Source organism: Heteronotia binoei, chromosome 2, assembly GCF_032191835.1.
Source record: "Heteronotia binoei isolate CCM8104 ecotype False Entrance Well chromosome 2, APGP_CSIRO_Hbin_v1, whole genome shotgun sequence".
NCBI classification, from domain to species: domain Eukaryota; kingdom Metazoa; phylum Chordata; class Lepidosauria; order Squamata; family Gekkonidae; genus Heteronotia; species Heteronotia binoei.
Genome location: NC_083224.1, coordinates 76,071,303 through 76,093,988, shown reverse-complemented (window position 1 = coordinate 76,093,988; position 22,686 = coordinate 76,071,303). Strand labels below are relative to the sequence as shown.

The 22,686-nt window shown below is 41.1% G+C and overlaps 1 long non-coding RNA gene across 1 annotated transcript in view; it reads right to left on the bottom strand.

Moving 5' to 3' along the window:
• Positions 1 to 22,405, bottom strand: part of LOC132567585 (uncharacterized) — a 38,753-nt gene extending 16,348 nt beyond the window's left edge. The window contains exons 1-2 of the long non-coding RNA XR_009555099.1: positions 22,054 to 22,405; positions 7,604 to 8,073 (exon numbers count right to left, since the gene is read on the bottom strand). This is a non-coding gene — a long non-coding RNA (uncharacterized LOC132567585). The remainder of the gene's footprint in view (positions 1 to 7,603; positions 8,074 to 22,053) is intronic.
• Positions 22,406 to 22,686: the final 281 nt, after the last annotated feature.

Sequence of the window (22,686 nt, the reverse complement as noted above, 5' to 3'; positions counted from 1 at the left end):
TTTTTTAAAATTATAACTGCATAGTACCAAACCTGCCTATGTAAGGATGATATTCTTGAAATAGTGGAGGAAAGAGATGTCAGGTCGCAACCAACTTATGGTGACCCCCAGTGGGTTTTCAAGGCAAGAGACAAACAGAGGTGATTTGTCATATCTATGAGACTGTCTCCTCTGTTATGACCTTGGGAGAGCATTACACTCCTTGGAGAGCAACTTGCTGGTAGTCTGTGGCCCCAAAGACATCTGACTGCCCTTGTCCAGGGTCCTTTTGGTTCTGGCCCTAACCTGATGGAACTCTCTGCCAAAAACCATCAAGGCCTGTTTCCATCTTGGTTGGCCCCTTCTTCTGCTTTTCCCATTTGCCTTGCTCTCTTCCCCGCTGCCTGCAAAGTAGCTGGCAGTTTGTAATTGGAGTAATTAGTATTCACCATCTCACTTTAAATTAATAATTATTATATTATTAATATAATAATATATTAATAATATTATTAATACATTAATGAAATGTGATGATGACAACAACATCAATAATAATAGCCTATCTCTGCATAGTGACCCTGGAGGTCCTTGGTTGTTTCCTATCCAAGTACTAACCAAGACCAATCCTGCTTGTCTTCTCAGATCTGAAGACAGTGGGCTCATCATCTATATCAGGGCTTTCTTGGAATATTCTATCCTGAACTGCACTCTCACAAATTACTTAGAGACTGTGTTCCTAAGCCCCATGGCGCAGAGTGTTAAAGCTGAAGTACTGCAGTCCTAAGCTCTGCTCACAACCTAAGTTTGATCCCTGGAGGAACCTGGTTTTCAGGTAGCCGGCTTGAGGTTGACTCAGCCTTCCATCCTTCCGAGGTCGGTAAAATGAGTACCCAGCTTGCTAGGGGGAAAGTGTAGATGACTGGGGAAGGCAATGGCAAACCACCCCGTAAAAAGTCTGACATGAAAACGTTGTGAAAGCAACGTCACCCCAGAGTCGGAAATGACTGGTGCTTGCACAGGGGATCTTTCCTTTTCCTTTTTTCCTAAGCACATTTACTTGAAACCAATGGATGTTAATTCCTCGTAAATTAATTTAGGATCAGAGTGTGATCATATCTATCAAAACACAGGATCTTATTAGGATTTTCTGCACTGTGGTTCCATGGGAGTAGTGGATCTCTCACAGATCCAGAACCATAGCATGGTTTATAGACTTCCCCACACTGTATACCTATGGTTATAAACAATTGTGGGGGGGGGGGGGAGGGGAGAATGTCCTGTTCCTTTAATAGAGACGTAATATTTGGAAATGGGCAGGTAAAACTTTTTGTGGCGGAGAGCGAAATAATACCACTTGGTAAAGAACATTCCCTCAAGCCTCTGTTAAAGAAGCAGGGTTTTTTTCAAAAAAAAAAAAATCATGCATTTGGCAACACTGTGTATAGTTGTTGTTCACCAGGCTGCATTCCAGCATAGTTTCTTCAAAAATCCTTGTTGAGAACTTGGCTGTACTTTGCCTTGTACTTTTAAACATGTTTTTCCTGTCTGGGATGCTACACGTTTCTTGCTGGTTTCCTCATGACATCAGCCAAGTGGGCCAGGTATTTATTTATGCATCACATTTTATCTTACCCTTTTTCTCCAAGCTCAGGGCAGCATGCCTGGTTCTCTCATCTATTTTAGCCTCACAAAAAATGCTGTGAGGTAAATCAAGCTGAGGGAGGGAGAGGCTGGCTGGCCCAGTGAACTCTGTGGTTGAGCAGGGACTTGAAATGACACTGCATTTCTAATCAACCACCGTCCTTAACCATTACACTATAGTGGCTTCTATAACAGTTATGGCAACTATATGACCAAGAAAAAAGTATAAACCAAGTTATGGGCATATATCTTTCCAAGTCTGAGGGAAAAAACACAGACAGGATGTGAGGAGAAGAGCACCTTTTAACTTCTTTGATAATAATTCAAAGTAGAGGGTAGAGTTGCTAACCGGCATAGGGAATTTGGGAGTAGATTTGGGATTGGAAGAAGAGAGGTCAAATGGGGATCTGATGTCATGGAGTGCACCTTTTGAAGCTTCCATTTCATCCAAGGAAACTGATCTCTATTGCCTGGAAATAATTTATAATTCTGGGAAAATTCAAGGTCACACCTAGAGGCTGGCAACCACAACAGAGAATGGAGGTCCACCATCTGTCTAGGTCTACTCACTCCATCTGTCTAGGTCTACTCACTCCACCATCTGTCTAGGTCTACTCACTCCTTCTTTAAAATCTCTTCCTATGATTATATGTCCTCCTTCTTGATCCTGGATCCATATTTTCCCCCCATTTTCTTTTGTATTTTGTGTGCATGCTTATGCACCTGGAAGTCATGGTAACTTCTGGTGACCCCTACTGGGGCAGGGGATGTTCAGAGAAGTGGCTTTATACAGCCTGCCTGTATCAAGAGAGACAGTTTGGTAGTGGCTAGGAGCATGGGCTCTAAACCTGGAAAACTGGGTTTGATTCCCCACTTCTCCACATGCACCTGCTGATGTGACCTTGAACCAGTCACAAGTCCTCTCAGAGCTGTTCTCTCAAGAGCAGTCCTTGAAAGAGCTCTCTCAGCGCCGCCTACCTCACAGGGAATCTGTTGTGGGATGGGGAGGAGAGGGGAAGGAGGTTGTAAGCTGCCCTGAAACTCCAAGTGAAGGACAAATGAAGTGAAGCTGCAAATACAAGTTGATGGGGTGTGAACTGGCATAGACTGGCCAAGAGAGAGATCTTGGGGTCGTGGTAGATAACTCACTGAAAATGTCAAGACAGTGTGCGATTGCAATAAAAAAGGCCAATGCCATGCTGGGAATTATTAGAAAGGGAATTGGAAACAAATCAGTCGGTATCATAATGCCTCTGTATAAATCGATGGTGCGGTCTCATTTGGAATACTGTGTGCAATTCTGGTCACTGCACCTCAATAAGGATATTATAGCATTGGAAAAAGTGCAGAAAAGGGCAACTAGAATGATTACAGGTTTGGAACACTTTCCCTATGAAGAAAGGTTAAAACATTTGGGGCTCTTTAGCTTGGAGAAACATCGACTGCGGGGTGAAATAATAGAGGTTTACAAGATTATGCATGGGATGGAGAAGGTAGAGAAAGAAATACTTTTCTCCCTTTCTCACAATACAAGAACTCGTGGGCATTCAATGAAATTGCTGAGCAGTCGGGTTAGAACGGATAAAAGGAGGTACTTCTTCACCCAAAGGGTGATTAACATGTGGAATTTGCTGCCACAGGAGGTGGCGGTGGCTACAAGCCTAGCCAGCTTCAAGAGGGGGTTGGAGAAAAATATGGAGCAGAGGTCCATCAGTGGCTACTGGCCACAGTGTGTATATATATATGTGTGTGTGTGTGTATATAAATTTTTGGCCACTGTGTGATACAGCGTGTTGGACTGGATGGGCCATTGGCCTGATCCAACATGGCTTCTCTTATGTTCTTATGACAAGTCATACATCTAATCTCTTCTTCTTCCTCCTCCTTCTGGTATTCCAAGGAGATCTCCCATCCAAGTACTTGCCAGGGTCAGCCTTGGTTAAACTTCCAAGATCTGACAAGATTAGGCTTGCCTGGGCTATCCAGGTCAGGGCCATATTTTTTTCCCCTTTGCATCAGTCATGCTTTTCTCAGCTTCACTGAACCAGAAGTTTTAAGGAATGTATTGTATAGGCTTGTTAAGGCAAGTGAGGCACTTCAGGGGAAAAGAGTAGCTGATGTCCAGCTGTGCCTCATTTGTTGCCTTCCTAATGCAGGGCCGAAGAAAGATGAGATGATTAGCCAACTGAGTCCTGACAATGGGTGGCTGTAAAACCAAAACACAGTGAAACAGAAATAATTGGAAATGGGACCGTTAGACTCAGAGCAAGGATGAGGGAAGTCACAAATGACCAAGATATGACTGAATGGCTGAACAACTCTAGTAGTTCATATTCATATAAACAGGATTAACAGTCCTGATATCAACAACTCAGAGATTTTAATATCAGATTCTTTGGGGAAAACTACGTTACATTCAGATACTGTAAAGGAAGCCCCAGTGTTATTTAACATGAAAAGCAGAACTGGCAGAGAGTCAGCCTGGTAAAATGGTTAGAATGTTAGACTAGGATCTGGGAGACTCAGGTTCAAATGCCCACTCTGTCACAGAAACTAATTGGGCAACCTTGGCCAGTCACACACTCTCAGCCTAATGCACCTTACAGGGTTGCTGTGAGGATAAAATGGAGGAAAGAGAACAACATAAGCTGCTTTGGGTCTCCATTTGGGAAGAAGGTGAGCTATAAATGAATTATATAAATAAATCTATAATAGAACTTTGAGTGGAGCAACAGCAGAGAGAAGGGTACTTAAATCCTTTTCCTGCCAGCTGTTTTCTGCACAAAATAGTTTTCCCCAGCTCTGCCTCCCCACAAGGGGCTGAGATTTAACACATAAGTGGCTCCATTATTGTCTTTAAAAGCCCATATAAAGGGAATTGTCTAGGGAAGAGCTTTGCATGACAAAGAATGTTCTATTAAATAAACTAAATCACAGCAAGAGGAGGATTGTTTACTTTCCTGCATTATGTATCTTTTTAGAAATTGTTCAAGGAGATCTTACCAAACTACTCAAGACTCAGGTCTGCACTGAATGAGAGTACATTCAACTACACAGCCTTGGTGTTTCTGAATGTTCTGTTCATATTAGTCATCCTGTTTCATTAGATTATTACTATCACTTTATTACAAGAACTCTGAAAAGTTGATTGTCCCTAATGATCACCACTCCAGTCAATGGCACAGTATGTTCATATACACTCCAGTTGATTTAAAGGCAAGCTCCCAGACTGTTGATGAGAAAAAGCTGGTTTAATCATATCACTCCAGCTTTGATCCAGCTGGGCTGACTCTCAGTGTATTTCTTGATCCACATTTCTGTCATTCTGCTATGGCAAAATTGCTTTTATAATGGAAATAAAGCTATGTTATAATAACTCAAGAAGGTGCTTTTATAAAGAGGAACAGGACTGTAGACTATGTCACTGTATATTATTCTTGCTCTTGCTGTATTCTTTTTTATATTTGTAATATCATTTTCTACATAGTGGAACATGCTTTGTTTAATACATTTAGCTTTGCTTCAGATTGCTGTAATCCTACTCTCATTGCATTGCTTATTAAATGCCTGCAGTGATTTACACTGAGTAATTGTTCCTGAGCCTCAGTAAGAAAGGTGGACTATAAATAAATAAACAAAAAAAAAATTGAAAATGTTGGTTTTGATCTTTAAAGTCCCAAAATAATTTTTAGTTCCGGGTACCACCAGGACCACATGAGGCTACCCAGCCCACTGAAGTCGGCTGGAGAGATCCTACTACTCCTGTCAGGTATTTGGTAGGTGTCATCTGTGACAGGGGCTTCTTAGTGACATCACCAAGGTTTTGGAATTCTCTCCACTGGATATATATTTGAACCCATCAACAAGTTTTTAAAAAGGCAAATGAAAACCACTCTTTCCCCCCCACACCACCTACATACCCTTTATTTATCATAGTTTTAAAGCAGAGATCAAAACAAAACGCAAAGCAATTACTTCCTGAGGAATAATTTCCTAAAAAGACACATCTGATAGCAATTGTAAAACTTTTTATACAGACAGAAAATGGAAATAGATATAACCAATCTGATAACAAGAATATTATAACATTGTCAGAGAAAACAAAGAAAAAATTATGTTTAGATACCTTTGCAATGCATGGATTTAGTTTATCTTTTTAAATATATAACTCAGAACAAATGCCTCTGCTTTACTTCATCTTTCAATTTGCTTTTGGTTGAATTAATGAGGATGATGCAGGGATTGCTGAGGACTGTTTTTGACTCAGTGTAAGCTAAAGTTTGGACTACTTTCTACTTCTAATTATTTTTGGTTTTTATTCTGCTGGTTACCTAGATAGCTTTTTAAACTGTAATTTTGTATTTTATTGTAAACTGCTCTGGGAGTGTTACAGAAAAGCATAATGTGTATGTTTAAATAAATAAATACAGCTATGATATATATGTTTGCACAGTTCCAAATACAGGAAAACTGACAATTCCAAATGTTGTGTTAATTCTTTGTTCACTTTAGCTTTGAAACACCAGCAATTAGTTTCCTATTTGGACTAATCAGAAGGATATAGATGCAGGCAGAAATTATTACTTCTTATGCCTTGTTATTTATTGCTATCACCACCATTTGAAGAAACTGAGCAAAGACTCCTCATGGTCTTCCTAGTTCATGCACAATATTCTACTAATACACTATATTAATCTTTTTTCTTTAGATTAGTTTAAAATCTTCCAGATTTTATAAATGATGGTGGTAGTTATATAAGGGTAACTATGCTAATAATATATATTATATGCAAGCATGAGGGTAGTCCTCTGAGACAGGGCCAATCAGAGGTACACATTACTGAGGCTGAAGGTTGACTCAGCCTTCCATCCTTCTGTAGTCGGTAAAATGAGTGCCCAGCTTGCTGGGGGTAAAGTGTACATGACTGGGGAAGAGAATGGCAAACCACCCCATAAAAAGTCTGCCAAGAAAACATTGTGATATGACATCACCCCATCGGTTGGTAACGACTCGGTGCTTGCACAGGGGACTACCTTTTACCGTTTGCCTTTTTTATGTGCCAAGAACCATTTCATCTTGCTTTTTTGGAAGGCCTATGAGAACCATATGGAATTTTAATGAGTTGTTAAATTTCTGTCAAGGTTTAAGTATCTTGAAAAATGGATGTCCCACAAAAGAAGAAAAAATAATTTCATGGTAACTCTTTCCCTGATTTCACTTGCTGTCCTCTAACTATGTTTCTTCCGCACTCCTGATATTCCAGATGTTTTATACACAGTGAAAAGACTGTATTATGGCTAGGATCAACAATATGTAAAATGCAAAATATATTTTGGGTATCTTCCGGATATAATGTTCATACCACATCCCATTCTTTGGGATTCAGAAAGCATCCAGTATGGGATAAACTTGAGTAAAAACAGTCCCATGTGCCAAATCACATCAACCAAGCTATAAAATTCAGAGGACAGAAAAATGCATCTTACTTTGGGATTCAGAAATGTGACCTAGCATGCAGACCCACAAGCATATTCATGGAGACTTGAACAAGTTACAGCTGACAAATTATGGTGCTGGACAACCTTAAGTGCTTATATTATCCAATATTAAGCTTTATCAACAAATAACAAGCTTACCAAACTGACAACACATTTTTCTTCATCGTAGCCTTTGATTAATTTCAGATGACACCTTAAAAGCTGTGCTGAATGGACAGAACCTGCACAGTATAATGATATATTCCTACACATGCACAAACACACACATAACCTAATGACCTCTAAGAAGAATGGCATTTTTACTTGTCTGCCAAGGAATGCTTCAAAACAGTTTTGCATTTAGTTACAACAAGCAGCTTTATATGTTCTCACACAAATCAGACTTTTCTTTTAGAATAAGCAGTGAGTTTAACTCAAAACACTCCAAATTCCTAGACACTGTGAGTCTGGAAATTCTCTGCCCCACACCCTACCAAAGTGTGTACATAATTACTCACATGCCATATGTGATCTTGCCTTCTCCTGGGAGGCTGCCGTCCTTGGTAAACAGGAGGTAAACTGAAAGAGGTGCTGATTGTATGTTGGTAGAGCAGGAGCAGGGGGAAAGGATCATCCAGCTGTGCAAATCCAACTCTCATAATCTTCACTTTTCGTTACAGGAACTGGAAGACAATTAAATGTGGAGGAATCCCCATCTGCTTTAGTAACCTCTATTCACTCAGTGCCTAGAGTCAGCGAGAAAGGCGTGCTGCATTTCTGTGCACTGGATTACAGGAGACAGAATAAGCCTTTTTATGGCTCTCACGGCTGCACAGGAAGTTTTGCAACAGGATCTCATATGGCAAATTGGTGGGGAGAATTCCAGAGGGAATACAAGGCAAGGAAGGGTGAAAATGTCAGATACTGATGAAAAAATAATTGGAACAAATTTCAGAATGCAGTGGGCAGTAGGCAGCTGTAGAGTAACCTTAGTACTAACAGTGTTGTGTTAGTATTGGTGTACATCAGCTACTTTTACTGGAATCCATCTTTGATATCAAGTTCTCCAGCCTCTGCCCTCAGTACACTACAACCCTTATGCCAACTCTGCTCCCAAAGGACACACTAACCATTCAACAATACATTCCACCTGTCCCTGTCCCCAAAGCATAATAAACTTCATATGATGAGGCACTTTTGTGAGCTTGCTTTAAAAAAAAATAATAAAGTAGAGGCATTAGTGTAACTACTACCACCTTTATCAAGATTAAGCCGTTCCCTTCCCATGAATGCCATAAACTCTTGATCTCCTACTTCTACAGTTTTAGCATGAGACCTTTAGGCTCAGAATGTATCTCGCTGGTGACCATTAGCTTGAATGAATGATAAACCACTGATGTGTTCCTGTCACTGCACTTTATCTGTATCAGCCAAACTGCTCAGTACACCTCAAGAATTCCTTACTAGCTGGCATTACTATTTCTCTCCCTTCCCATGTTCTCATACTTGGTGATCACAAAAAACCCAACAAACAAAACAAACAAAACCCCCAAAAGCAAGCAGGATCCAGCAACTATGTATGATAATGGCAGGCTTTCCCAGAGGCTATCTACAGGGGTTTAGAGTAGGACTAGGGTTGCCAGGTCTGTTGGAAAATACCTGGAGACTTTGGGGGTGGAGCTGGGAGAGGGTGGGGAGTCAAGCATGCTATTTCTAAGTATTACTTTACTCCTACTTTGTCATTCTCCCTTCCTTCCCCCCTTTCCTTTATCCTCCTTTTCTTTCAGTAAATGTATAATAAATCTCCCTGCTTCAGGATGTGTAAGTAACCTTGTATTAGAAATGCAAAATGCCTCCCCCACAGGTTCTCACCAAAAGGTCTTATCAGCAAGTAGAGAATGTGTGAGAAAAGTAGATGTCCGCGTTCCTCGGTACCCAAAAAGATAGTTGTTAGTAGCCTTTGAACTATCAATGTAATTTGCATCTAAATGTTATTCTTTTGAAGTTATCTGTAGCCCTGCCTTTGAAGTAACCTTTAAGTTACTCTGCTCTATGACAGTCTGTCTCACTTCCAAGGTTTGAGTCTTGGAACAAGTCATGGAATTTCAATAAAACAAGTCTTTGATTCAAAAAACAAAAGCTTGATTATTTCGAAATATCAATGCTTGACATTTTGGAAGTGATCTTCCTTGGGAATTTAACCGAACTGGCAACTTTCTAACTGTTTGGTGGAAAGAACTCCAGATAATGGCAGATTCCCTACAACTCCGGATAGGATACGAGGCGAACCCAGAGAAGAGGACGCCGGGGTGAGGACACTGCCGTGGCAGTCACGGGGAGAGGGTCCTCCTTACACATCCAGCACCTGTTTACCACCCCTAAAGTGTGGGTACGCAGAACCTCCACAACCCTAATGGACGAGGCAACAGCTTGGAGAGAAGCAATCCTGACAGGGCCATCCCGACGAAGACGATTGGGGGAAGAGAGCGGCCAGGATGGTGCGAGAGCCGGAGGGGGTCAAGACGAACCGAGACCCGAGCAGGAGGAGGACAGAGGTGAACCCGATCGTCCGTGCCCGGATGATGAGGAAGAGGAACCCAATCCTGATGACAGAGGGCTCTTCCAAATGGTGAGGGATGAGATGGCCGAAATGGCCAAATGCCTGAGGGATGAGATGCAAGCCAATGCCACATACATGGCGCAAGAGATGAGGAGGCAACTGGAGAGAATACTGCAGCCAACAGACCCAAGAGGAGGGCAGTGAATTCCACGTTAATCACCCTTTGGGTGAAGTAATACTTCCTTTTATCAGTTCTAACCCAACTGCTCAGCAATTTCATTGAATGCCCACAAGTTCTTGTATTGTGAGAAAGGGAGAAAAGTACTTCTTTCTCTACCTTCTCTATCCCATGCATAATCTTGTAAACCTCTACCATGTCACCCCACAGTCGACGTTTCTCCAAGCTAAAGAGCCCCAAGTGTTTTAACCTTTCTTCATAGGGAAAGTGTTCCAAGCCTTTAATCATTCTAGTTGCCCATTTGTGCACTTTTTCCAATGCTATAATATCTTTTTTGAGGTGTGGTGACCAGAAATGTACACAATACTCCAAATGAGACCGTACCATTGATTTATACAGGGGAATTATGATACTGGCTGATTTGTTTTCAGTTCCCTTCCTAATAATTCCCAGCATTGCATTGGCCTTTTTTATTGCAATTGCACACTGTCTTGACATTTTCAGTGAGTTATCTACCACGACAACAAGATCTCAGTCTCTGCCAGTTTACACCTTATCGACTTGTAATTATAGCTAGGATTTTTGGCCCCAATGTGCATTACTTTGCACTTGGCCACACTGAACCTCATCCGCCGTGTTGACACCCACTCACCCAGCCTCAACAGATCCCTTTGGAGTGCCTCACAATCCTCTCTGGTTTTCACCACCCTGAACAATTTAGTGCCAACTGCAAACTTAGCCACTTCACTGCTTACTCCCAACTTCAAATCATTAATGAACAAGTTAAAGAGCATGGGACTCAGTACTGAGCCCTGCGGCACCCCACTGCTTACCATCTTCCACTGCAAAAATTGCCCATTTATACTCACTCTCTGTTTCCTATTAATTAGCCAGTTTTTGCTCCACAAGAGGACTTGTGCTTTTACTCCATGACTCTCGAGCTTACTAAGGAGCCTTTGATGAAGAACTTTATCAAAAGCTTTCTGGAAGTCAATTGGTTCCCCTTTGTTCACATGTTTGTTCACCCCCTCAAAGAACTCTAACAGGTTAGTGAGGCAAGATCTTCCCTTACAGAACCCATGCTGAGTCTTCCTCGATAACTTGTGTTCATCAATGTGCCTACTCATTCTCTCTTTGATAATAGTTTCCACCAACTTTCTCGGTATTGAAGTCAGATGGACTGGCCTGTATTTCCTGGATCTCCTCTGGAACCCTTTTTAAAGATGGGGGTGACATTTGCTACTTTCCAGTCCTCAGGAATGGAGGCAGATTTCAATGAAAGATTACATATTTTTGTCAGGAAATCCACAAGTTCAACTTTGAGTTCTTTCAGAACTCTTGGATGTATGCCATCTGGTCCTGGTGACTTATTAGTTTTAATTTTGTCTATCAGTTGAAGGACCTCCTCTCTTGTCACCTCAATCTGAATCAGGTCTTTCAATACTCCTTCCAAAATTAGTGGTTCTGGAGCAGACAAACACTTCTTATCTTCCACAGTGAAGACGGAGGCAAAAAATGCATTCAGCTTCTCAGCCACTTTCCTATCCTTCTCCAGTAATCCTTTTACCCCTTGGTCATCCAAGGGCCCCACTGCCTCCCTGGGTGGTTTTCTGCTTCTAATATATTTGAAGAAATTTTTATTGTTGGACTTTATGTTTTTTGCAATATGCTCCTCATAGTCCCTTTTTGCCTGCCTGATCACAGTCTTGCATTTGATTTGCCACAGCCTGTGTTCCCTTTTATTAATTTCACTTGGACTAGCTTTCCACCGCTTAAAGGAATCCTTCTTACCTTTTACAGCTTCCATTACTTTGTTTGTTAACCATACAGGCATTTTCTTATACCTATTTGTGCCTTTCCTAACTTATGGTATATATTTTAGCTGAGCTTCTGGGACTGTAGTTTTAAATAGCCTCCAAGCCTCCCCAAGGGTTTTGACTCTATTTACCTTTCAGTTTCCTCTTCACATGCCTCTTCATGTTACAGAATTTGCCCCTTTTAAAGTTAAAAGTGGTTGTGTTGGTCTTTTGGGGGACCTCCCTATTTATACAAATGGTGAAATCAATAACATTATGATCACTGCTCCCAAGCGGTGCAATCACTTTTACATATCTCACCAGGTCTTGGGCATTACTTAGGACCAAATCCAGGATTGCCCCACTCCTGGTAGGTTCTGTGACCATCTGCTCCATAGCACAGTAATTGAGAGTGTCTAGAAACTCAATCTCTTTCTCTTGACCAGAACACATATTGACCCAATCAATCTGCGGGTAGTTAAAATCACCTATTATGACACAGTTTTTACGTTTAGCTACTATCTTTAATTCTTTCATCATATTATAATCGTCCTCTATCTTTTGATTTGGTGGGCGATAACAAACTCCTATAGGTAAATTTCCTTTTGGGCCCACTATTTCAATCCAAAGCATTTCTAGAAGGGAATCTAATTCTCTGACCTTCTCAATCTTACTGGACTATATACCCTCTCTGACATACAGAGCCACCCCACCTCCAACCCTTCCCTCCCTATCCTTCCAATATAATTTATATCCAGGACTGTGTCCCACTGAGTCTCCTCATTCCACCAAGTTTCTGAAATTCCCACAATGCCTATGTTTTCCCCCAACACTTAAGCATTCCAACTCCCTAATTTTATCTTGGACACTTCTAGCATTTGTATACAATTTCCCAGGCAAGTTAGGCCTGCAACCTTTCTCTTGCTGCCTCGAGATTTAGGCAAACAGTCCATACTGTTTGTCACCATCTAAGTGGACAACTCTAATCCATTGCCTGGTAGAAAAGTAATAGCCAACCCTTCATTTCTTTGGGATGAGTCCTCCTGAACCAGAGACATTTCATCTCCTGTCGGATTTCCCCCAAGATTCAGTTTAAAAACTGCTCTGCCACCTTTTTGATTTTAAGCGCCAACAACCTGGTTCCTTCTGGGGACAAGTGGAGTATATCTTTCACAGTGGAGTATATCTCTTATATTCCAGTATATCTCTCACATTTTTATCCTGTCCTCCTTCAGAGACCACAAGGTAACACACATGGTTTTACCTTCCTCCACTGTATTCTCATAACAACACTGAAATGGGCTAGGCAGTGAGAGAAAGCATGGCTGGTTAAAGGTCACCCAGTGAAGCTTCATAGCTAAGTGGGAATTTGAACCCAAGTCTCCCCATTCCTAGTCTGACACTCTGAGCAGGACTCCACACTGGCTCTCCTCCTGTGCTTCAGAGACACATGAAGTGGCATATTGCTAAACTGAAGGAACACTGCTAATTGGGACCCTTCATAATTCACATCAGAAAGCATTTATCTGCTACAATTTGACCTCCAGCCTTAAAGGGGGGGGGGAAATCTCTTGCTGAGTACAGAGACATCCAAACAAGCCTTTCCTGAGGGTCAAAGTTATTCCCTTCTGCACATTACTAAGTGGCGGAAATAACTGAATACAAAAAAAAAATATTCATAACAAGTGATAGTAAAGATTTCATGGCACTTATGCAAATTATTCATGCTGTGCTTAGCATTTAGAAGATAATGGATCATATTTTACAAAAATATTACAGCAAGCCTCTTATTCAGGGAGTTATGATCAACCAGCTTTTAAAAGATCTGTCATTATATGTAAATGGCTCTTATCGAATGCAAATAGATTTCATAGTTGTGTTAACTCTTTTGGGGGGTGGTGTGCACAGAAGACCTGCCATACAATTTATGTCTGTGACAAGTAATTTGTGTACAGGACCGTGGAGAATGGATAATTGTCCACAGATCATTTGCAAAGTTAAGGAGAAGAAAAACCATGCCAGTCATATAAGAGTGCTAGGGTAGTTTACTGATTAAGGTCTGAAGTAGATGTAATGGGAGCAGCCATGTATATTTATTTGCATGGCTGTCCTGGTCATGTGTAGAGTGAGGGTGGGGATCTATTTTGTTTGTACATGAAAATACATGCACTTCAGTGCTTTTAAGCATTTTCACTTCAGCTTAACTTCAACATGAGAAGCAAACCAGGTAGGTGGAGGAAAGTGTTTCAAACAACAAAGCATTCTGAGGTAAGAAGGATCCAAAGGCTATAATGTGGGGAATAATACTACTGATCTACTTTACAGGGTTAATATAAGAATTATTGGGGTTCTGTATATGTGAAGCACACTTGAAATATAGTATTTATGTGTGTGCATTATAATCACAAACCACTGGTGACTGATAGCTTGCTCTGTGGAGATAGTCTTCCTGCAGAGATAGCATATACACTGAGGTTAATTATATCTGGTTTCTGCCTTTCTAACTCCTATACTGCATGCTTCTGCTATTCTAGAATTGTGAGAGCACTTTCATCCAGTGTAACTGCAAAATTTGGGACTTTACCCAGAACTGTCATGACAAATCCTATAAGGAACAGCACCTACCCTGTACCCCACTGATAGAGTTAATTAAGAGCTAATGAAATGTTTCCATCTGCAAAACTAGCATACAGGATGTCACTGCATAAATTTAAATAGATTGTTCTATTCTTACTATGAATTTAGTAAAACTTTAGTTAGTCACAAAAGCTCAGTATGTAAACTAGTGTTGCCAGTTCTGAGTAAGTAAATTTCTGGAGACTTGGGAGTGGAGTCTGGAGAAGATGGGTTGGGGGAAGGGAGGGACCTCATAAGAACATAAGAGAAGCCATGTTGGATCAGGCCAACGGCCCATCAAGCCCAACACTCTGTGTCACACAGTGGCAAAAATTTTTATATACACACATACACTGTGGCTAATAGCCACTGATGGACCTGTGCTCCATATATTTATCTAAACCCTTCTTGAAGGTGGCTATACTTGTGGCCGCCACCACCTCCTGTGGCAGTGAATTCCACATGTTAATCACCCTTTGGGTGAAGAAGTACTTCCTTTTATCCGTTTTAACCTGTCTGCTCAGCAATTTCATCGAATGCCCACGAGTTCTTGTATTGTGAGAAAGGGAGAAAAGTACTTCTTTCTCTACTTTCTCCATCCCATGCATTATCTTGTAAACCTCTATCATGTCACCCCGCAGTCGACGTTTCTCCAAGCTAAAGAGTCCCAAGCGTTTCAACCTTTCTTCATAGGGAAAGTGCTCCAGCCCTTTAATCATTCTAGTTGCCCTTCTCTGGACTTTCTCCAATGCTATAATATCCTTTTTGAGGTGCGGCGACCAGAACTGCACACAGTACTCCAAATGAGACCGTACCATCGATTTATACAGGGGCATTATGATACTGGCTGATTTGTTTTCAGTTCCCTTCCTAATAATTCCCAGCATGGCGTTGGCCTTTTTTATTGCAAACACACACTGTCTTGACATTTTCAGTGAGTTATCTACCACGACCCCAAGATCTCTCTCTTGGTCAGTCTCTGCCAGTTCACACCCCATCAACTTGTATTTGTAGCTGGGATTCTTGGCCCCAATGTGCATTACTTTGCACTTGACCACATTGAACCGCATCTGCCACGTTGACCTCAGCAGGGTACAATGCCATACAGTCTACAAAGCAGCCATTTTCTCCAGGTGAACTGATCTCTGTTGTCTGGTGATCTGTTGGGAGCTCTCCAAGCCTCACATGGAAGCAACCATATTTCAAGCTCAGCTTAGAATTCCAGCAGGGTAGAATATCACATTTGAGCTTCATCACATTTTAGTATGAGACTGAAACTCAACAATTCTGGTCAGACTCATTTTGTTATTAGGATGAAGCTCAAATGTGATAATCAAACAAAGGTATGTTACCCTGCTGGGGATCTAATGTAATTTGCAGCAAATTACATTAAAACCTAAAACCACTCTTCTATCTTTTGCTCGGTTTACCGACACAATACATACACTTTACAAAAGCAGAAACAGAAATTCCCCAAAGGAAAAACCAAGGCCTCCTCCATTTCATATATCCTGTGAAAGCCCCCTACCATCAATCTAATAGATAACCCCATTCCTGCTAAGGTTGCCAGTCTCCAGGTGCAGCCTGGGAATCTTCCACTTTTGCAACTGATCTCCAGCTGGTGAAGATCATCTCCCCTGGAGAAAGTGGCTGCTTTGGAGATGAACTCTATGGCATTGTACCATGCTGAGGCCCCTCCCCTCCCCAAACTCCACCCTCTCCTAGCTCCACCCCCAAGGTCTCCAGGTATTTTCCAACACAGACCTGGCACCCCTGCTGCCTTCTTGCAACCATGGTGGCTATCCAAGCTTTTTTTTGGGGGGGGGGAGGGGGGGAGAAAGAACATCTTAAAGACTAAAAAAATTATTGTGGCATAAGCTTATGTGAATCAGCATCCCTTTGTCGGAAAAGCTTATGACACAAAAAATGTGTTAGTCTTTAAGGTGGCAGAAGAATCTTTGTTGATTTGGCTGTAACCAACTAAGACAGCTACCAGGCACATTTTTTAATAACTAAGAGACAATTTGCTGTCTTCTGCTTCCATCCAGAGTGGTTTAGTTAGATGTTTGGGCAGTTCAAGAAAGTAGCTCTCTTTTTAAAAGCAAAACAAGTGATGAAAAATGTAGAAGTCAATAAACAAGATGACTATAGTGGCTTTAGATCAGGCCAGTTTCTCATCCCCCAGCAGCTATTTTAATCTCCTTTAGCTATCCAGAGGGAGGATTTTAATTTGCATATAAATAGAATGTTTAGGAACTGAACCAATCTACTGCTAAAATGCTAATTTAAATTGCATTTGCCACTTTATAAATAAATTGGGGGAGGGGACCCTTTAGCTGCTTTTGGGTCCAGTAGGTTATAGAAATTTGATGTCATCAGATAATCAGGGTACAGTCCTCTATGGGTTTATGCAGGCATGCCTACACCAGGAGTTGGAGCTGTACATGTTAATTCTTGGCAATACATAGACAGCCTGAAGACCCAACTATCCCATATGGTCAAGAAAGTGATGTTACATTAGAGCCTCAACACTACCAAACAGAATATTAGATTAGACATCAACCAGCAAAGAGATTTTGGCCTTATTTTTAATTTGATTTCACTTGTAAATATGCATCCTTCCTCTTTTTATTTCTCCATCCCACCAACTTTTCTGCTCAGTTATTTTCCTCTTTCCTTAAAATGGTTATAATGCTGCCAGTACAATTCAGAGATGAACATGCTTCATCTGCTGAGATGCAGGGTTTAGAAACAGCAACAAGAAAGTCAGAGATGCTCTTGAGCAGAGCTGTTAAACTCATTTATTACAACAGCCAAATCTGATATATGTCACTTTGTCAGGTCAAATCATAACACAAGAAAGAAGTCACATAATCAGAGATGGACTTTTGCAAATATGGTTTGTACACCAGAATTTATTGAGCTCTCCAAATTCTCTGCTCATGTCCCCAGTAGAGAAATAAAAATGTTTTTTTAACATGTATCAATATGGTAAATCCCCAAGGGAAAATCAAATCCTGGCAAGATACTAGAGATGAAGGAATCAATAGCCAATGATTGTTATATTATCAATAAGCTTCAGGACCAAAGATTACCAACACAGAAGGTGGAGCTCTAAGAGAGGTGGCTGAGTTTTAACAGCTAAAAACAAAAAGACCATTTACTATGATGCATATATTATTACTTCAGTTAGAAACAGAAGAAGCAAAAAAATGTACACCTATATGGATGCAGAATTTTGGAAAGTGGATACCTAAGCATCAATGGAAATGGTTATGGGAAAAGAAAGAAATTACATTTACAGTTAGTCGGGCGTTAAGAGAAAACTGGTACAAAATATTTTTAGATGGTATATAACCCCAAAGGACACTGAGAATGTAGACAAAAACTACAAAGGAAAATGTTGGAAATGTCAAGACGTAGATGGAACCTTTATCATATGTGGTGGATGTAAAATAAAAAGCTCCAAAAAGATATTAAAAAGAAATGCATGGAAAAATGCAGAATATATTTTAAAAATTCCTTATGGAAGCCAAGATTATGCTAATAATTATACTGCTTGATAAATTATCAACATTTTGGAAGAGATATTCAAAATGAGAACAAGTTTTAAATGTAACATCTTGAATATAAATGTCTAAAGAAATGGATTTTGAATAGAAATTACTTTGTTTTCTAATTTATGTTTATACAAACATAAAACCATCTGCACTAAAATGAAATGTCTGAACCACATAAGTTATCAGGATGTGTTTTTACTCTCCTGTTCTCTTGTACTTACCATGTTTATTTGGTTTATCCTCCACATGTATAGAGGCACAGTTCATAGGACTTCACCTTATCCTAGGACTATCCTAGAATTATCCTATCACCTTATCATAGGACTTCACCCTAGAGTCTATAGTACAGTATATATAGCTATACCAGCACCTTCTCTGTCCATTTCATGTATCAAATGAAGCTGAACTTTGGCACAATAAATTGGTTAACCTTAGTCTTAGCAATGTTTGCCATTTTGTAAAAATGAACAGAACATATTGGTCCATGATTTACAATGGAGAAAAGCCCACTCTTCATACAGCCACTAGGGCTATTGATGATGCTGGAAAACTATCACTAACGGAAAGCAAGGAGAGAGAGTGGTTGAAAACAACACATCTTAGGGCATTAAAAATTTTTTACATAAGCTTTTGTGTGTCAGAGCCCAACTTGTCATGTACATGAGGTATTATCTCCACAGCAGACATACACTTATCCATCCATGACAAGTATATCTGAAATCAAGATCCAGTCAAAGGTGTAAACAATCCAACTAAGGTGGGAGTGGGATATTTCCAACCCATAATTAACTGATAGGGATGTGGAATGGTATAGTATAGACTGATCTTGTCAGATCTCAGAAGCTAAGCAGGGGCGGTACTTGGATGGGAGACCAAGGAAGACTTTGTAGAAGACAATGACAAACTATCTCTACTCAATCACTTGCCTTGAAAACCCTATGGGATCACTATGTCAGCTGTGACTTGACAGCTCTTTACACACATACAATGAACTGGCAAAATACGCTGAATAGTGTACAAAGCCTCTAAAGAGGAAGAATTACTTTCTTTTATGAGTTAATCATCTCAAAACCGAGACTGATGGTATCAAATCTACATACAGATTCCATCAGGGACTCTATACTGGAGTTTCCTCTTCAAACTCTTTTTCTGAAGTATGGCAATTTCCAAGTCTGTAACTAAATGTTCCAGACAACCCCCAAGGGGGCAGAAAGATTTCCCGCAGGTTCCTCAGTGATTCTACTTTTAATATATGCCATGTGCCCATTTATAGTTTTGCTTAGAGACAATCGGTTTTATCCAACATAAATGCAAAGACATTGCTGAGTATTGACAGGATGTACAGCACTAGAGATAACCTTGACAGTATGGCTGGCATTGTGAGACATTGTACCAGTGCTGCTTGAGCAGATATGGGGAAGAGTCAGCACCAGGGTATGTATGTTTGTGTCTCCTACTGCTAGTTCATTGGTGGTGGTTACTAAATTATTCAAACTGTGCTGTGGGTTAGCAAAAATAGGTCATTGCTGCCACTAACATTCAGAAAAAACTTGTCTTTGGAGACATCATGGATCCCTGCTGTCTTTGTAGAAGATAGGCTTCCCAAATCCCCCACCTGGGCGGCCCCCCCCCCCCGATTTAGAGCCTCCTCCCCCTGCTCGCCAAAAATCCAGAAAGCGGCGGGGGGGGGGGAATGGCGGCCCTTCCCACCCAGCCCTGATCCCAGCAGCTTCTCCTTGCCCTTACCTTCCCACCCAGCCCTGATCACAGCAGCCTTTCTTCCGTTTTCCCAGGCTGCTTTCCGCCCCCAGTCAGCTGGCTGCCGGGGGGGAGGGGAAGCCCCGCCCAGCCTGCAAAGGACCATGTGCCTTTGCACCTCCAGAGGCTTGACTTGAAAGGCTTCAATGGTGTGTCTGTGTTGCTGTGAAGAAGCTGGCAGCAACTGGTGAGTAGAGAGGCCAATCCCCTGCTTCAGACTTGGCAGAAACGGGGGGCGGGGGGGGGGGGAGAGAGGGAAACATCTTCATTATTCCCTATGTGGAGATCGATTCTCATAGGGTATAATGGGGAATTTTTCTGGAGGTTTCGGGGGCTCAGGGGGAGCTGTTTTTTGAGGTAGAGGCACCAAATTTTCAATATAGTATCTAGTGCCTCTCCCCAAAGTACCCCCCAAGTTTCAAAACGATTGGACCAGGGGTCCAATTCTATGAGCCCCAAAAGAAGGTGCCCCTATCCTTCATTATTTCCTATGGAAGGAAGACATTTAAAAAGGTGCTGTCCCTTTAAATGTGATGGCCAGAACTCTCTTGGAGTTCAATTATGCTTGTTGCACCCTTGTTCCTGGCTCCACCCCCAATGTCTCCTGGCTCCACCCCAAAGTCTCCTGGCTCCACCCCCAAAGTCCCCAGATATTTCTTGAATTGAACTTGGCAACCCTAGTAGAAGACAATGGCTGTAGAAGATGATGGTTGGGGATCCATTCAAATTGACACTGTTGATCTGCCTGCATTCCAGATCAGTACTGTAGGCCTGCAGACATTTGCCCCTGTTGAAAGGACCAGAACAGATACAGATATATCTGAACACTTAACTACAGATAATGGATCATGTGATGTGCTCTGGACAGTAGCTGCAAGTGTGCATGTAAGTGTGGCAATAAATTGGTTTCTGGTATAAATTGTTGTTTATATGTCCATTGCATTGTTGTGGTGTCCAAAAAGTAAATGTGTTGCATAGTGATTTTGTAATAATATCTTTTATAACATCCTCTCCTTGCCTGATTTTTTTTGGGGGGAGGGGGGGAGACATGAATGTGTATACCATTAAGGATAATATTTCTTTTAACATTTCAGGCAGAAGCTCTGCTTAACAAGAGGCCTTTTAAAGTGAACGTATTGTTCATTATCTTACTTGCACAAAGCTTAACTTCAGTCACACAGTAAACTTCCTTGTGCTGTGGTGGCAGCTAATACTGAAGCAATGATTTTTTTGTATCTGCACTGACAATCAAATCTCCAATCAGAATCCTTGCTGGGCACCACCTTGTCCAGTTTCTAAAAACCTAGGCAGCCAAGAGGAAAGGAGTGCAGTTTCCATGGTACTCATGGGCATCATGTTTGGAACAAAAGTTAATGCCATTATGTTAAACATGTTAAGGTACCACAGACACTTTGGCCATTTCCACAAGGATCTTTTCCCCAAAACTCAATACAGCTGGAAAGGGGGGAGGAGTTCCTGCTTCCCCACAGCATTATGTTGCATTTGTATACCTTCTGGGGTTTCCCCAGCTGTTATCCAGTCCTTCCCAAACCTGCTTTGCTCTGAAGTTTTGGGAAAGATTGCAACAAACTGTTGTGTAGGTGGTAAAGTTCAGATTTTCCAGACTGTCTCTACATGATACCTAATTCCCCTGCCCTTGTGCCCACGACAGTAATTTTTTCCCTCTACTACAAGTGGATACTAAAACGTGGATTATTTAAAAAAAAATAATCAGCAGTTCATTATCATTGTATCATTATAACAATATAAAGATTGTTATAGGTTCTCTGAATTCTCAGCTTTTTTTTTAATGTCTCTAGCGCCTTTTGTTGTGGAGATACAATGGGAAAGACATATTTAAACTACAAAAGGAGACAGACTTACTTTTAAACAAAAAATAATGTTGGGAACCTTATACACAAATTTCTATATTACATTCAACTGCTGATTAAAAAGCAAACTGAAAAGCCCTGGTAGTGTTGAGGAGTACTGGTTGCTGTAAGGAGGCCAGAGCAGGGAAACCATGCCAAAGAACTATTGCCACTATGCTGTACTGGCAGGGGCAACAGAAATGGGGAAACTTATATAAGCCTGTCTCTGTTTGGGGCATATTTTTGTTGCTCTGACTACAACAGGCCAACAAAGATATCCCTCTGGAAACTAAGTAAATGCAGATTATCGGTCTGTAAAAGTGCACACCTTTACTTTGCATTAACACGGTCACAGAATTCCTCCCCTGCACCTTGTACAAAAAAGTGTCACAGATTGTCAAAGCCCAATTTTAAAACATCTCCAGTTGTAGGCCACATGTCAGCAGAAAGTTGCAGACCCTTTGCCCATGTGATTTAATTTTAGCAGATACTAAAATTAAATCTGGTCCCTTGTCTTTCTCAGCATATAGCTTACCCTATTTAAAACATACAACTAATGTTCCAGTCATTCATGTCTATGGCAGCAATTTCTCAGAATATTCTTTTAATGGTCTTACCTTGTCATAGCAGAAGATAGCAGCCTCAGACTGTCAACTACAAACAAAATGATACAAAACAAAAGAAGGGATCTATTAAGGCTGGGGAGGCAGTTGGATTGTGTTAGATAAAGAAATGCATTCCAGAGAAAGACGGTCATCTCAGTCACAATACAAAATCCAAGGTGTACGGTCCAGGATTGATGCTCAGCTCAGAACTGACAAACCAGATAACAATTGATGCTTAAGAGAAATGCTTATATAATATCAGGTTCTTGATACAAAAAGGCAGAGGCTGGCTTTGCCTAGCAGGTCTTTTTCAAAAGGTTAAAAAAAAACACACACACACAGCAAAATGACAGTCTCTAGAGCTTCCTGTACCTTCAGTGAATTTGGGGGGGGGGGGGGAGATGCTTTGTGTAAAAAGAGACAGTCACTGTTAGTGCCATGGAAACAAACTCATCAAAGAGAAGTAAAGAGCCACACTGCTGAAGGAAAGGAAAATGAGAGAAAAAGAGAGTGAGAATGCGGTATATGGTGGGGAGAGGTTTCTATATAGCTGCTTATTAAACTGAAATATGATCAGGCAAGCTGTGTGTACTGCCAAGAGTGCAGGCTCCATTGACTCCAGCTGCTTGGGTCTCACAGATTGGC